The sequence below is a fragment of the Pholcus phalangioides genome, unplaced genomic scaffold (genome assembly GCF_987345545.1).
Source record: "Pholcus phalangioides strain wild (caught in Gottingen) unplaced genomic scaffold, Ppha-v1.0 ptg000022l_1, whole genome shotgun sequence".
Classification (NCBI taxonomy): domain Eukaryota; kingdom Metazoa; phylum Arthropoda; class Arachnida; order Araneae; family Pholcidae; genus Pholcus; species Pholcus phalangioides.
Window position 1 is genome coordinate 10,829,171 of NW_028301615.1, and position 18,465 is coordinate 10,847,635.

General features: G+C 33.9%; 1 protein-coding gene across 1 annotated transcript in view; it reads left to right on the forward strand.

Annotated features, from left to right (window-relative positions):
* Window positions 1-493: 493 nt before the first annotated feature.
* Window positions 494-18,465, forward strand: part of LOC149069452 (uncharacterized) — a 78,857-nt gene continuing 60,885 nt past the window's right edge. The window contains exon 1 of the mRNA XM_089249754.1: window positions 494-968. The gene's annotated coding sequence lies outside the window, so the exon portion shown is untranslated. The remainder of the gene's footprint in view (window positions 969-18,465) is intronic.

Genomic DNA, 18,465 nt, shown 5'->3' on the forward strand with positions numbered 1-18,465 from the left:
TAGGCTAAATATGCATAAAATATTTTATGACGCATAATTTTTTTGGGTGGGGAGTTTAAGAGAAAATCAATTAAATAATAATTTTTAAACTTCGGAAAACGAGTTTTCGCAGACAAGTACAATAGTTACCAAATTGAAAAAAAAAGACACGATGTATAATAGTTCGACGAAATTGGGCTCGGACATCCTTCTCATCTCCGTTCTCCCGCTATCCTCATCTCATCATCCTTACAGAATGTGCAGAATTCCGTTGTCAATTTGCATCTCTGAAGCGATATATTGCCAGATGCGGCGAGCCGCCATCAAAGTCGCTAATTTTCATTCAGAAACCCAAACAGCACATTTTGAACATCCACCAATAAAACAGCTCAGTGGATGGTTACGTCACGTGTGACATCACCACATAGTTACCAATCACGAATATATGACGGCCCAACTTCTCGACGATACATAGAAAAAGAAAAAAATACTTTCCGCTAATTTTTTCCTCTTTGCAGACATTTTCTTTTTTAATTTTACCTTTTGGCTCCCCCCGTCGGTATTCAATACGTCCCCCTTTGTGGAAAACGTGTCTGGAGGCATTTTAAGACTAGACCGGCCACTCGCCGCACCTCGACGGGTGCTCAGTTACTCGCCGTGTACTACTTACCTCGCTATGCCGGCCGAGATGCGATTGCGTCGGACACGCTGAAATATCAACATCATCGCGTAGGCCTAGAACTTACGCGCAAACAACAAATAGTAACCAACTAATGATGGTGTTGTGATTAAGATACAGAGCGCCGTCACGTCAAAGATACAGTACTAATGAAATGTGTTTGACTGTTATTGCTTTCCTTGGAAAAATCGAACGGAGGATATTTTCCATCGAGTGGTCTATCGATCCGTCGACTCTTCGAAGAGGATTCAGCCAGACGTCGACAACAAACAAATCCGGCCAATCTGAAGAAACGTCTATATCTTTGGAGGTAAGAAGGAGCTGTTATTATTGTCATTAATGCGGCTGAAACACATGAGGGATAAACATTGTAAAAAATTAGCGTCGGTGGAATTATTATTTTTTCAGTCATAATCAAAGGGACGCTAAAGATCAAACGTTTCTGTATAAAAATTCTGTGGGGAATCAAAACGGATTTAAAATCACATTTTAAAAGAAAAGGTAGAAAACATATTAAAATTTGTTGTGTTTAGTTTCGATCCAATGATTGTTCATTTTAGTCGGCTGTACTGTTGTTACCTTTTAAAATTCTACCAGACCAGATATACTCCTGAACACTAACCGGCGAGATAGAAAATACACGTTTAAAATACCAGCGTGCGTTTCGGCTCATCAATTTTAAAAGGAAAGCATGAACAAATTGAACAAATTAGCAATCTACCATAAAATATCGTTGACCTGGGATCCCCATCCAGATTACCTTATAGCGATTCTCTTTTACAGTGTATGTCGGTGATATCTTAGTTTTTCCATGTGTTTTGGACGGGAATGCAAATTCTTAGAGTGAAAAATTAAAATATGTTTTATCTAACAGTTGGAATCAATACATTCACAAGCTGAAGATTTAGAAATTAATTTAGTAGAACACGATTATATATTTTGAATTATGAATTTTATAAAATCAAGTACTAAAGAAGAAAGGAGTTGGTGCTGAAAAAACTACGGTTTTAAAACAACCAATTTTCAAACTGATAGAACTTCTATTATACATTATATGCAGCTAGTTTTGCTTTAAAAATACATGCAGATTATCATGTGCTTTGAAAAATGCGCAAAATGTTCTAGTGTTCTTGAACGTGAAAAAATAAGTAAACACTCTCTGAAAATATTTTTCCCCGAGAGCTAATTGCAAACCAAATATAAGTCATTCGATTATTTGCCAAAATTCTAACGGAACGTAAATAAGTTAAAACAATTTCGTTTGATATCTCTCGATACCATTATAAAGTGAATGTGAACAAGACTACACATATTATCAATTTCATTTCAAATATTTTGTCCAAAAATCTTTCATTTTCATAGTGAAAATCTATTTCTATCATACAATGCTCTACGATGCAATCTCATGAGAGATGCGTCTCTGAATAGGTGTAGTTATTAAGTGAGATGGCATATTTTTCCTATAACTATAACTATAGTTTAACAAAACAGAACTTATACGCCTCCCATCTAATTGTAATTGAAATTCAAGAAATCATTACAAAAGCCTAGTTTGTTCTGGAAAAATAAAATAAATTTCTGAAGATAATCATGTTAATAATCGAAGGAAATGAAATCATATCGTCGTTGTTGCAGGGAAATCGAAGAAATAATGATCAACTCCCGTTCGTGAATAACATTTGCTCTCTTTATCAGAAATTTTCAAACTAATTTTACGAAAGGAAAACGTGAGAGAAATAACCAACGTGAGCCATAGTAAAAAGGTACTTAAAACAACGTTTGAGAGAAAAATAAAATCCGAATAACTCAAAGAAATACCCGTATGTAGTAAATATTCGTACTTGGACTAAGTTGTGTTTTTCAGCATCGTGTTAATAATTATACATTTCTTTTTCTTACGCTACTGTGACAATAGAAAAATCACTTGATAATGATGTTCATCAAATATATTTTACGTATGCTTCAAGTCAAAACATAAAAAATACAGTCGGCCCTCTTAATTGGGAAAGGGATCAACGGATACCCCGTTTAAACGGATAACTAGATATCTTCTGGAATCAGAATATCTCCCATAGAGACAATGTTAAAGTTCCCCGCTTAATTTCAACAACTTTTCTCCGCCGCGACAACTGTAAATATACTATATTAACCACACTATGCACACTATTTTTATTGGATAAAACATTTGAAAATTATGATATATGTTTAATTATGACCTTTTATAGGGGTCTTGCTAGGAAGACCTTCGAAAAACCTAGACTTGGGGGAGGGGCACGAAGGGTGTAAGCTCTCTTCTCTCTCGATATATTTTAATTATTTTATATTTAATTTTTGATTATTTGGATGGGGAAAGGGCACAAAGCTCCAAATACCTGGGCGCGGTACCCCAGGTCGATAAGATGCTCACCTAAAGTACCAAAGGATGTTTAGGGGCGTCGCGAGTTCGATACCCGATTCGTCCTTGTCATAAACTTTCCTGACACAGGCGTACAACAGAAACGGTGACATGACCACAGAAAAAGGTAGCTACCGAAGGGAGTCCCCACATCGGAGGGTTAGCGTACCAACCTTTCGATGAGTATGAAAAAGGCTACCGTTCGGAATCGTCAATAAATTGTAATTAATTAACTAATTCTAATTGGCCCTCGTGTGCAGAAAATGACAGTGGGGCGACAAAAATGATCAAATGTTCTCTGTTTAGTCAACAAAAAACCACTAACTTTTTCGATAAAGAAGTAAAAATCTCAAAAAAAAAAAAAAAATCTGCACAAAAGCCATGGTTTCATACAATAGGACCATCCTGAAATTAGAGAAAAAAAAACGAACGCGAAAGAAGGGATTTGAAAATTAATTTGTGAATTAAAAGTTTTGGGTGCGATAAAAAACGAAAAAGCACTCAAACTGAAATTGCCAAAGAGCATGGAATTTCTGAAACTCAAGTGCCAAGCATTAAGAAAAATTTGAATGGAATTTAAGAAAATATTAACGAAAGAAGTGATCAGAAAACTTGAAGCTGGATCAGAAGAGAAAATCCAATTTCGACGGTGTTGAGTAATTTGTATCGCAACAGTTTGATGATGAAAGACCTAAAAATGCGCTAATCAACGGCCGGCGCCACGGTTCGACAAAAAACAGAGGAAATCGTCAAAGGTTTTGAAAACTGCAAAAAATTTTTCAGGCTTCAAAAAGGATGATTACACAGATGACACCAAAGGAACTATTTCATATTTAAGACATTAAAACTATATAAGACATTTAACAAACTATACTAACAGCAAGCGAATTGTCCCTGGGTAATGGAATACCCCGCTGAATTGGATATTTATGTTGTGGAACCATTGTTATCCCTTTGAGCGGGCCGACTGTATTTTGCCAGTGGCATTGCGTTATGTTTCTTTAGATTCGTCTCCAAGTTCGAAAGTATTCAGATATTCGGATCTGGAACTCAGAATACCCATGCCAATGATGAAATGAGGTTTTCAGAATTTATCTATTGAACAACTTTTTTCTCTGTTTCGCTACATGTGGTTTGTGTGGCTACATGTGTATAAAGAAGCTGCAAATTAGTTCATGGTTATGAACGAATATTTAAACGAGAATGTCGAAAGAAAAAAAAACTTTCTCGTTCATGGCTTACATTGACATGGATGTCTTCGTAAAGAGGTTAATCCCTCGCATTCTATGCAACTTTCTTTCTCAAGAAAGAAACTTCTGACATCGTCAAGATCTTGTTCTGGACAATAACAACAAACACTCATGGACACGGGAGATGTGCTTGAAACGATCGTGTGAAATAAAAAAAATGTCTGTCAAGATTTTTGAAGCGGTCACAATTATTACCGAAGATCTTGTTTCGTAGTGTTTTGTTTGTTTCTCTCTATTTTCTTTTTGTGTAAATTCGTCTGATTACGACATACACAGTATACATTAAAAAAAAAAGATTCCAAAGTGAAAACTCGCGAGCTTGTCAAGCGAAATGTCCCCACGAGTTTTGACGAGGCCAAGCTTCAAAACCAATTAGAGATATTTGTGCTCGTGGATGCGTTTATGAACGGGACTAGCTTTTCGCAATTTACGGGGGAAAAAATCATTCTCTTCCACAATATCCGAGGTATAGAAATTCGATGATATTATTTCCAGCGATATTTCATTCACACTCAAAGCTCGAACAATAAAGCGACACTGTTGAGAAAATCTAAATGTTTAATTCGCAAAGAACAAGGTTTTTCTCAAAAATTCATGCTTTTCATTTAGATCAGTGGTTCTTAACCAATGGTGCGGGAGAGTACTGTATATTTGTAGGTGCGGGATCCAAATAAAAAGTTGTAACATTTTGACTGATTATTCAGGAGGTCAGTGTGTGTGTGAAATGACGAGAAAAATCAAGTTTTTAAATTCTTTAAAAAATATGAATCACCACCATGTTGACACCTTATTTTTTGGCTTTCGCTCGCTGCAATGTGTGACGTAAAATTCAAATATTTTCAGTTCGAAGGTATATAGAGGACACAATAACTATCTCATATGCAGTTTGCAGATGTTTTGCAAAAGTTTTTATATTTCTGTTATATAGTATGAAACTAGTTCCATTTCTTTTCTATGAAAGTGGTAATTTAAAAAAAATATATTGATTTTATTGTAAGACGCGAGCACGTATTGGAAAGGAATTTCAAAATTCTGATTTGGGGCATTTCTAGTGTCACTTGGAACCATTTCCAAAACTAGCGAAGACGGCTTGGCAAACACTACTAACATTCGTTACCACGCACCTCTGCGTAATGGGGTTTTCATTATATTTCATGAAAGCAAAAAGAAAACAAAAAAAAACCAGAGATCGCTTGAACGTCATTGATGTTATTCAAGTGGCCCTTTCAAAAATTAACCACTGACGTTAATTTTTGTTCAAATTCAAAATATTATTACGAAAAATCAATAACAAATTAGTCACCGAAAATCAACATTTGGAATTAGTTTTGTTGCTTTGATATGTAGTGATCTCTCACTTACGCGTCGGTGCAAGGGAACAACAAAAAAAGAAAAGAAAAAACAACATGCATATAAGATAGGTGTATAAGTGAAGACAAAAACAAAATGCACTTAAAAAGTGTATAACGTGAAAATTGACATATATATGCAAGTACCAAAGTAAAATATAGATATTGTCTTTATTCTTCAAACGTAAGAAAATAATATTTTTCCCTTGAAACATTCATGCCCTGTGATTTAGGTATTAATTTGTAACATTTTAATTTTTTAAAGTAACGTGAAATTGAAGACTGTTTTTGTTGCCATGTATCCCGCCCAGAGTCAGTCACCCTTACCAGACGTGGGGCCCGGTGCGAAACTGATAGTGGAGCCAGAGGCGTCTTAATGGTTTCGGTGCCCCTTAGCCCCCATTCTATATATTCCATATATCTGTATTCAGTGGGAGAAGGGTTGATCGGCATCCAAAGATGCATACATTATTACAAATTGTACAGGAATGCTGGAAAATATGCACGAAAAAGAATAAAAGACGTAATTAAATGTAAATTAGCGGAAAAAAAATTGATGAAAATTTTGAGATGAAAAGAAATAATTTCAAAACCAATTAAATTTAGAACCTAACGAGAGAAATTCTCTGAGAACTAATGGGGAAATTCAAAATTCAGAAGCACCCATTTAAAATTCAGAATAAACGAGAGAAATAAATACAGAATTGCTACGAAAATTCAGAATATATTCAGGAAACAATTCCAGAATTGGAGGAAATTCAGAACTTTGAAAGAAATAATTCCGGGATTATTATTTTTAAATGAAAATATAGAATCCCAGAATTATTTCTTTCTATATGAATATATAGATTTCCAAAATTAATGAAAATTCATAAATTCATGAATAGAATTGATGAAAATTCAGAATTTATTGAAGAAATTACTGTAATACCTTGAGTTCGTGGCCCCCAAAAACGCTGGGCTTGGTGCGACCGCACCTTTCGCACATCCCTAAGGGCGGCTCTTATCCCATCTGGAAAACGGTTTTTTTTTAAAATCCGAATGATTGAAAGAAAGCGGCAAGAGTTTATAGAACATCTAAAGGTTTTGCGAAAATGTCATGGGAGTTTTTTTGTTGAAAGTATCTTGTTTATCGCTCGCTCATCGTTCTCGTTGTGCATTCCTTTCTCGATATTCGTAACTCAGTTGTCAAATTTTTGTTTTCATTTACCCATTTTGAAATGTAGCAAAACTGATCAAGCTGGAATGACTATAGGCAAATTCGACGTAAAGTCTCTAGAAAAAATGAAAATGTGCTATCTTCCGGAAATACTTGCTATTGGTTGCAATTTCGTATCTCTATCACCATTCTCTCATTGAGGGGTACTGAGTGCTTCCAAATAGAACTCTGATTGATCTCAGTCATAAACAGAGATGCAGTCCAAGGAAGGATTAGAGTACTTACTCTCTTTAGCACATATTTAAGAAATATAGTAAGCCATTACAGTTTCTTCGCTCAAAATCATTTTTTGGCTCTTTGAATCTCAATTTATCTTTCTGAAAAAAAAAAGATCAACTAATCATTTAGTGATTCAACTAATAGTCGCAAAATGAGTCACATAAATGAAAAATTCATACAAATGGAAGTCGTATAAGTGAATAAGAAATAACATTATTTCATAAATTATTTATCAAAATTACTATTGACCATTATTTCTTATCATTTTTATTTATCATTATTTTATTTCAATTTCAAGTAAAGGGAGTGCAGAAAAATCGTCTTGTAACTTGGAGAAACGTATAAACGAGAGGGTGTATAAGTGAGAGATATATACGTTCTGCCTGTGATTTTTTTTTCTAAAAAAAATTAATTTCGCATTCAGATTTTAAGTTTAGAGTTTTATAACAGCTAAGTAATGGATAATTAATGTATTTAATTATAAAAAAAGAAATTTTCTGACAAATAGCCAACTGATTATCCTAGGGGTTGCGGGAAGGGAAATCGACTTGCACTGGGAGTAAAGGATCGAAAAAAGGTAAAGAACCACTGATTTAGGTTTGCAATATGAATAGTTTCGCGATTCCCATACTTTGGAAGACTGCAAAAAAGATTATCTTTCTCGAATGCAACCTTTTTTGACTAACTGTTAAAAGAGAAAATTGTTTTTTCTTCTTTTTTGTAAAATTAAAATACATAAATGTGCAAGATCATCCCATACTTCCTTTCTCTCACATTTTTCAAAATATATATGCACAATTTTAAAGGTTAAAAAATCTATTTTTTTAGCATTCTTGATACAAACACAAAGGACACAACAGATAAAATGTCCAACGAGGTGGTTGAAAAAAAGATGCCCATAAAAATTGTGGATGTCGAATATATATATATATAAACTATATCAAGAATACAGTGACCCAGTAAGAGTAATAAAAACCGATAATTATGATAAATATAAATAAGCTGCTCATAAAAGATTATGGTTGTTTCATCTAAGTATGGATGGCTTCTCGATTTATACCAACATGTTTATCTTACATGTTAATTCTTTTTAATCGTATCAACTGCGTTAGAATTAACAACCCCCCGGAAAACCGACACCCTCAAGAAGAACCTCTCGAAAGATTAAAATGCAAATTACAGCCATGCTGTAAATGTGGACTTTTCACGAACTGCACTCGTAATGAGATGTTCTAATATTTTGAAACAATGGGGGAAGGGGTTGCAGAATCTTCCCCTCCTTTCACTCTACAGCCTTGGTCACAGTTAACCTCTTCAAGGCCGGAGCTTCAAAAACAGCTAAAAATATATTTGTCGATTTTATTAGTTTCTTTAGTGTTTGTAGACTGTAACAGAAAAAAAAAAATCTGTAAGTATTCGGGGGGGGGGGGGGGGAGGGGTTAGAAATTTTAGGTACACATATGTGTACTTCAGGATTCAAATGATTAGAAACACTTAATATTTTAATTGCATTATACTGAAATTTATTTACAAATTTAAAACACAACAATTTATGACATTAACTCACAACCGGCATCAGAAATTGACATATGTTAGTTTTATTACACAGTGTTAATTATCAAATGGAGCAATATATAGGGTGGGCAAAAAGTTAGTAGAAGTTTTAAAAATTCATAAAAACCGGAAAAATAACCGAAATAAATAACGATTTGCAGGGTTAGCATCGCTAGGTCACGGGGATTTTTTTTAATACAGGGAAAAAAAACTCGAAAAACAGCCAATAAGTGACGCTGAAGTGCACAAGTGAAAGAAAAGATAAGCAAATGACGAACAGAATACCTCGAAATCGTTTATTACTGCAGTATGTGTTCCACATGACCACCACCACCACAGGGAATAATACATTGCAGGCGAGTCACAAATCCAGCAACGGCAAAGTGCAGCAGGTGCACAAACGCTGAACTGCTTGTGGATTAGGAGCGCAAGTTCTTATAACGCTTCTCATTTGCATATTTCCACCGAAGTCGCTCGTACCAGCGTCACATATCGACTGTTTTTTTTAGTTATTTTTGCCCCTGTCTTAAAAAATTCCCGTGACCATCGATCGACCCTGCAAAACATTTTTTTTCGGTCATTTTCATTTTTATTCCAATTTTTCCGGTTTTTATTCATTTTTAAAGTTTCTACGGACTTTTTGTCCACCCTGTATATATACTATATATTACAACGCGAATGGCACTTCTCGAAACAATTATATTTCAAAGTACACAAATACATTTGACATTTTGTGCAGATCACAATGGCCCTTGATTTACATCCTGGTAATCGGCATTTTGATGCATTTTTCTCGTCCATGTATCGGGGAAGGTGATTCACTCAATCCAGGTGAACATGTTTCACGGGTGGGGGAACAAATTTTCGCTGCTTTCACTCAGGTTCTTCCTCATCTTCAGAACTATCCAAAAGGGGAGGCCTTTCTCTACGTGGAACTATATGTTTTCTTCGTACTTGCAAAGTGCTCTGATGCAGCAACTATTATATGTTCAATGAAACACTTATTCTTTTTTTTTATGACATCTAAAACACACATTACCCAACAATTCGAAATAACAAGATCGACAAAGTGAGTGAAAGCTCTAATAGGCCATTTATTTATTCTTAGCACACACCGGTAATATGCCAAATATCTATCTCGCACAGGTCTATTTCTCCCATGGATGTATGACTATTGCAGGCTGATAAATGTCAACATTTTTTCTTAAATATGAGCTTGGCTTTTTTATTTATGCTGCTCTTATCAGCAACTGTAGTTTCATTGTCTGAACCAGTCTTCAGAGTCATCTTTCTCACTAAAAACTATAGGCCAGCCATTGTCACTGTCATCAGAAACACCTGAAAGTTCACTGTGTTGCAGAATAGCTTCTATTTCATCAGGACTCAGAAAATCTAAATAAATAAAATGCATCCATCTGATGATTTGAGTAACTAATAAAGTGCACAATGTATATGAATTATTTAAAAAGAAATTGCAATAATATCAGAAAGCTCAGATGAAAAATTCATGAACAGAGAAAAAAAAACTCATCACTTTTTAACTTAATTATATCATATATAAATATACTTACAATTACTTTACTTACTTATAGCATAATAAATCATTTTAATTAATCAATCATTGTATATTATATATATTAATTTATTATTATATTAACCAATTATTATTTGATTTAACCAATTATCTTATGTACATAATAATTACTACTTTTATTTTCATGTTATGATTTTTTCAAAGTAATTTTGTCAAACATAGATTATGTACAACCAATATCCGTAAAAACAATATGATAATTACTAGTGAAAACCTTATCAAAATTAATCACAAAATATATTTCTTAATTAAGGTAATATGCATTTCACCAACATAAACTCTCTTCCGTCATATACATACGTATCTTCGAAAACAATGTGTTTTCCCTCAAAATAGTACAGAAATACAAAAAAATCTCACGAGATATTCTAGTGTAATCACGCTTAAATTTAACGCTCAACGCCGAAGGTACACATATACGTGAACCTAAATTCAATGTGCTGCGTGTAAAAAAGACTTGAGCAACTATAAAAAATTATTTTCAGCGTGCCCCTATACATTTGGTTACCTTAAAATATATCATTTTTAACTACAGTAAAACCTGTCTTCAACGGAATCGCAAGGGACCGAGATTTTTTTCCGTTGAACACAGGTTCCGTTAAAGACAGGTTTTACTGCATTAAACTCTTGAAAATATATTAAAAATTACTTACTTTCTCAAGTACGCTTCATCGCTACGATTTCGTCAACCTGCTTTTTTTTCACTTGTTTTCTCAGGTAATATACGAGTCGCATTCTACCCGAATCAATAAGGAGCTTGAGCTCCCAGGTATGTGCTAGAAAAGGGGGGTTGAAATTGAGTATTATCTACGATGCAATTAGAAACACACACAGGAGATCGTACAAAAATCCACATATGTGTACCTCTGGAAAGAACAGGATAATATGGGCAGACAAACATTTTATCAATGAGTAGAATCAGAATTCTAGATGCAGTTAATCAGGTGACACAATGTATTGGCGTTATATCCTAGGGGGTGATTCAAGTATCACGTCGGCATCGATGGGGAGGGGGAGGTTTCGGGTTTGCTGACTTTTAATGATGGGGGGGGGGGTGGTTTGAATGATGCTTACGTCATCAACCACCCTTTAGAAAAATATGAAATATTCTTAATAGCATATTTACTGAGTGTGCCAAAAAACGAGAAATAAAACACCAATAATTATGATAACATAAATATACTGCCCATAAAAACTATGGTTTTGTCTCATCTAAATATGGAAATCTTTTCGATTTATCCCAGTATGCTAATCGTATTTCTTTTTGAAAGTGATGCATTGCTTTGTTAATTGCAAATACATCTCCACAATTATTTATAAGGCGCTGTATCTCTCCCTCAAGTGGAAGTAGGTGAAATTCATATCGAAGTGTTTTTTCAGCCTAACTTTCTACGTCTTACTATTTAATAATAATAATAATAATGCAAATTCTTGTTTGCTTCATCGTAATAAGACTTAACGAAGATGATCGAGATGAATGGAATCATTTTAATACAAAAGAAAAGAAAACAGATTAGGTATTTTAATTCCAAATTTGTTTCGCAACACCATCAGGCAATGGCAAATAATTCTTTTAGCCCCGGATGTAAATAATCTTTCAATGGCCGTCAAATTCTTTGTAATAACAAATATCACGGTGAAATCTTACGATAAGCAATTTGAATCCGGACGAATCATGTCTTGAGGTTACATCTGAGATATTCTTTGATTTTAATTCAATATTCTTTCTTCATCTTTTCTCGATTAAAAATGACATCAATCAAGATGCGTATTTCACTTCCATGAAACGTCACCGCCATCTTTAATTTAATCAATTTAAGTAATAACTAAACAATCATTATCATTTCTAAGCTTTTCCTTAATAATGATATTTTTATTGTTAAAATAGCCTTCTGTGTTACATTTCAACTTTTGAATTCTAAACAATTGTAACAATTTCTAAACAATATAATGTTCTAAACAATAATATTTGAATAAATTATGGGTTCACAAACTTTTTACGTTCGAAATAGTAATTTTACATATTTCGCGTCACAACTTGTTGGATCTCGAGGTTTATTAGCAGCATTTATTACGCAGTGGTTGGGAATCGTAAGCTTAATTTTCAATTTAATTTTACCCTCAAAACGTATCACAGCAACCGTGACCGATCTCACAACGCGCCGTTTAAAAATCGCCGAAATAAATGAATTAATTTGCTCAGTTTAAAATACAAGAAAAAATTATGGTTGAAAATCATTCACTTTGAATATACAGTATCTAATAATTCGCTAGAAAATCAGAGGTTTTGCTTTCAAGCAATACGAAGATTATCCATTTTGCTAAAAACTTTAATCCTTAAATTATAAAGTTTTGTTTTCTCCAAGCTGAAATTTTTTTTCGTAGTTAATGACACGTATAGAAAGCCGGGAATTTTTTTTTTTTTTAAATCTATTTCAAACAGGTAATGCTTATACAGGCTAAAGCACACATAAAGCAAAAATGTATTGAAGTAACATTACTTTCCAAATATGTGTCGTATTTTAACGTGTATAAGGAACCCCCTGATTTTTTGGACTTAAAATTTGGAAGAAAGTTGAAAAAAATATCTATAATGCTACCCATGTGTGTATAAAAACCCCTTCTATTTTTGAGACGCAATATTTAGCAAAAAGAGGTTCCTTATACACGTTAGAATATGGTAAATACCGTATTTGTGATTCAAATTATATGGTAAGGAAAAAAAATTCTGATTGCAAACGTCAGGGTAAAGATATACGAACAAAACTTTTCAACAAATTAACGAACTCACAGCCACACATACTCTGCAACAAAGAAAGAGTTGTTGACATTAATTACGACATTTACCAGAAAAATTCAAAATATAAAATGAAAAGAATATGACGTCACACACCTTAGGTGCAAAGGCAAAGGATTCTGAATAAAAATTCTGAATTTTTATCTTCTGATAGGCTGCAGTAATGAATGTTTAAAGGACCCTTAGCACGCGTGCAAGGTTGCGCATGAAGGGGTTAAAACCCTTATCCCCTATTAATGTTTATCCCTTACTTTATAGTCTATTTCGAAAATTCTCGAGGTTTCGAAAAAAATTAATAGGTGATGCAAATGCCCAACAATGTGCCCTAATTAACCTCAAAACTTTCATCGATAACTGTATCATAAGATTTGATCTCTGAAATAGCTGATGACTTTGGTAATTAGAAAAAATAACTAATAAAAATTATCTTCCAAACTGCTACCAAATTTCGATTACAAACTGTCTACACACATCTTATAGCTGCACATTTTTTGACTAGTTTAATATCAGTTTTGCTATCTAATCTAATCAAATCAATTTTATTCGTTTCATATTAAAATAAAGATGGAGAAACATCATGTACAGACAAATAAATGCCTGTGCAGGCGATGAAAAAGAAAAGAGTGGGAAACACAAAGTGAACAAACATAAAAAAAAACACTCACACACAAGTATACAACACAGACAATTTTTTTTCTGAATCAATATATTATAATTATAAAATGGAAAAATTTTTGTTCCTTCTAATACCAAAAATAAGATATTTGAAAATGTATAATTTATTATTTTTTTATCTATAGAAATGTATAATTTGACTAGTGCTTCTTAAATGTCCCGTATTGTAAGTGGGCATTTTCTGTATTTCCAGTGGTAATAATTTTTATACGATTTCGGCGCTAAATCGTACATGAAAATGCTTAAGAAAAATTTTCTTTCCTAAAAATAGGAGTCTGATAAATTACATGATGCCTCTTTCAGACTTAAATTGCAAGTATCTATAACGGTTTGAGAAAAGTATAACACGGAAAAAAATAATTATTACGTATGAAAACACGAAGAGAGCGAGCGCTCCTTCATGAAGATGTGGAAAAAATTCTGCGTAAATATTTGTAATTAAAAGTTATTGATAATTTATGATCGTTTTGTATGAGCAAATAAAAATTATTCTTTTCTGATTTATTTAACACCTGCGGATTAGTTTGAAGAAGAGTGCGAAAAAAAGAAATGTTTGAAAGTGTTTCATATCCGTCATATTTGTTTTGGGCCAAGGCCTCGATTGCTGTTGAATCACGTTGGAGCAGCCATTGAATAAATAACACATTTTCTCATATTTGGTCATTCGATCATGGTCATTTTATGCTCACAATTGTTAATTAGACCGGGATACAACTTACAATTTATACTCATTCGAAATTCACTGGACAATCTCTGAGAGGTGATTAAAGACTCCTAAACAAGCACTTTCGGTCCTAGAATGTGTGTTCGAATTGCAATAACAAAAGCGGTAGTGGGTGCTTTTTAGAGAGTTTTTGCTGCAATAAGTGCATTGAACCAGTCGAGAATGTAATGTGGTCTTCTCATGGTCCAACTTTTGGGTGAAGCAAATTCTACCACGAGTCATTATACGCGGCTTGATCATTGTTTGGAGCAGTATAACCTCGATGGTTCCTGCACCAATAAAAAACAAACTCCAATCCGAAGGTGCATATGCACTCTGGAATGGTTGATAGCGCAGCAAATCCGTCGGAAAAATATGGTATTTGTTTTTGGTGAAGTGCTGCTGAGCGCTACCTAAAAACACTTTCGAGAGACTTTGCGATTCGACCCTACATTCTACAATCAAAAATGCTTGTGTAAGAATTGCATATCACCCCTTAAAGTTTGTCCCATGAATTTAAAATCACTCTGTATAGCGGATTCCGGTAGACTAGCTTTGCCATATACAAATACAAATACAACGCCACAACAGGCAAATTGCCCAACGAGGTGGCTGCTTAATTTTTACAAAGGTCTCTTCGTGTTCTCTTAAAGTCATTCTTCTGCTTTTCCAAGGCTTAGTTCGTGTGCGACTGGAGTATGTCATGAGCTTTCGGAGACCATGGATGCAAAGGGCCATAGACTTGGTTGATGGGGGTACAGAGATGTGCTACGCGTGCTCTTGTTGGCGCACAAAAAGACTTTATTTCTTGAAAATGATCTAGGGAATATGATCGAAGTGCTCAAAATTTTCAACGGGATGGACTATGAGTTATTAATACATATTCAGTCAACTGCTTCGACTAGGGGACACCAGTATCGTTTAGTTAAGGGCAATTCCAGGTTGTGGTGTCGCAAGGAGTTTTTCGCTAATAGGGGGTGTCAATAAAATGGAATAGCGTATCTCCGGGGGTCGCGAGTTCTTATACAATTGAGTCGTTTAAAAGAAAGTATGATAAACACAGTGGGATAACTCGAGGAGCTATCCATACTTAGATAACGCAACCATAATCTTTTTATGGACAGTGTATTATATACTATTTATTCATTTATTTTATTTTACTTGTGATATATTCTTTTATATTGGGCAGTTTGGTTTTGATTGGCATCCATATTTTTAAGGGCCTAATTTTTTTTCAGCTACATCGTTGGACAATTTGCCCCTGTTGTAGCCCTTGTATTTGTATTTATATAAATAATTCGGTAATTCATTTTAATTCTAATTGAAGACAAAAAAACAGTTTTCAAACAATTAGTTAGTGCATAACAAATTATCTGACCCGGAACTTTGAAGTAATGTCGGTATGCGAAGGGTGCAACTTTAACCATTTTAGCATTAAAATGTCAATATTTTAGAATATTTCAGCCTAAACTATATTTGTGTGTGTATGGATATTAGATGCAATAATGCTGAATATTATTCTGTGTTCTAACCAACCTACGCATTGCTCATTCACCGACGAGAGAAAGTTGTCCATAAGCAAACCAAAAAGCTCGGTGAAAGCAGATCGTCACCCAATACAACATCACATGTTCACGATGAATGAATGCTAATTAACTCAAACAAAACAAACACATGATAGACAATTTATTCGCTGATGGAATTTGAGCTTTAAAATAATAATTAATCATTGCACATTTCACAAAATATTTAAACTCCGATTTTCCCCAAAATGGTGATTTTTTCGAATGATTTCTCAAGAATGGATTCAGAATAATCATTCTAAAATTCCTCACACGTATTAGTTCAGCGTAAGACTAAAACAATGAACCATTTTCTTCGATATGCAAAAAAGAGGGGGGTGCAAAATCTCTGAATTTTGGCCATTTTTAATGAAAATATTTTGCTTTATAATTTTCTAGAACGTCTGGATTATGAGGAAAAAGACACAAATAACAAGCAGAGAAAAAAAAAATCAGAGCTCTTAAGAAAAAAATTATGTCACGTAATGAATAATATCTTTGTAAGAATGCTGTGTAAGTATGTGTGCGAGACACGTGTTTTTTTAAAAGGGCACCCTTTTGACATGTGACTCCGAAATTTTGAAATTTATTCAAAACACACAAACACAATACAACTGAGAGAAACTAACACTACAGTCCATTTACATCCATGGAAACACACGATTTGTCCAGGGTTCATATGTTCAATTGATATGCGGGAGAGGAGTTTTAGAATTATTGTTTCGAACCATTCCTGAGAAATCGTGTTTACTGGAAAAATGTTCATTTGGACAAAAACAGAAGTTTAAATATTTTGCGAATATAGTGCTTAATTTTATCAGCGTATTTTAAACCTTGAATTTCATCAGCAAATTACCTGTCCATCAACTGTTCGTTTTTTTCAGAATTCCTAAATTTCCACAAAATTACGATTAGAATTCATTCATGATTGCTTATTGGACTACAAGTTGCCCTCACGAATCTTTTTGTGGTCTCTTTGTGGAATCTTAGCATGTGGACCTCTTATATTTGTGTCTGTGTGTGTGTGCGGTTTGTTCAACTCTTGGGGAAAAAAAATTCAGAGAGAGTCTCTTGTGTTTATCCACGTTTAAGAACACCAGAGCATCTTTGGGCATTTTTCAAAGCAGATGGAAATCTGCACGTATCTTTTTAGCAGAAAAACTATTTACAGGTATTACAAGGTGTCCTGTAAGTGCTAATTCGCCACTTATCTCATTAACCATTTGACGTAAAGATATTGTTCTAGTTTAAAAATGATAAAAATGTATTCAAGAATCACTCTGTCCTAGAGTGAAAATGCAGTGTCACAAAATAGAAAACTAAATTCTCATACGGTCCCCCGTCTACTAACTTCTAATTAGAATGTTGTTATCCTGTCTTTCTTGAGGCCAAAAAAAACTTCCACGTTTTTAAATGCAATATTCGCTGAAATGTTTGAACTCAAAAATCGGAGAATATACGGGAAAAGAACAGCGTAAAATGAACAATGGTTCTTTCCCTAGTGTTTTCGCTGTCCTTTCCCACCTATTCTCAGATTTTATAATTCAAATACCTCAGCGAATATTGCACTTGGAAACGTGGAATTTCTTTTGTTCGCCTCAAGAGAGATAGGGCAACAACTTGCTAATTGGAAGTTAGAGGGCATGGGGCAGGCCGTATAAAAGTTTTTTATTTTTATTTTGTGACACACTGTATTTTCACTCTCGAAGCTGGCAAAAAGTGATTCCTGAACACCTTTTTAAGCATTTTTTGAATTAAAACCATACTTCTACGACGAACAGTTGATATCAGAGAAAGATCGAATTAGGACTTATGGGACACTCTGCATAATAGAAGTTCTATCAATTTGAGTGCTGATACTAATGTTACATTTTAGATTGGATATTTTTTTTTCAAATAAAGGTGTTTAATTGATCGTTTTTTACGTTTTGGAGCTCCAGCGTAATATTTAAATGATCTTATGAAATATGAATTTGCCTAATGCCAGGAGAAGGGCATTTTTATATGTTTTGCGAAACTGATCTTAAACTAATCGCGTAAGGAACTTGTGTTCTTCACGGAACCTTCTGGAGAAAAAAAATAGCCCGGATAGGGACATTCATAGCTCTAATACATATATAGCTCTAAATTACTGATAAAAATATTTAAAACTACACAAAAATACAAAATATGGAAGTATACGAATCTTAATAATGTATATCATCAAAAGTAAGAATATATTTTTTTGTTTTAAGACAGAAAGTTATAATAAAATGTGAAAAATGGGCCAGGGGCAGCCAGCAGAAAGACAATTTTTTCAAGCGAATAAAAAAAATATCTATCCATGGAAAAAATTTATAAATACAGTAGTACCCCGGATGTAGTGCGCGATTTCGGAATTACGCGTTTTTCTATAAAAAAAAATATACATTTCTGAAATTTAATCAGAAGCACGGGATTATTGCTGAAATAGTAGTGATTATTAAGTGGTAATTGAGCGAAGAATTGTTT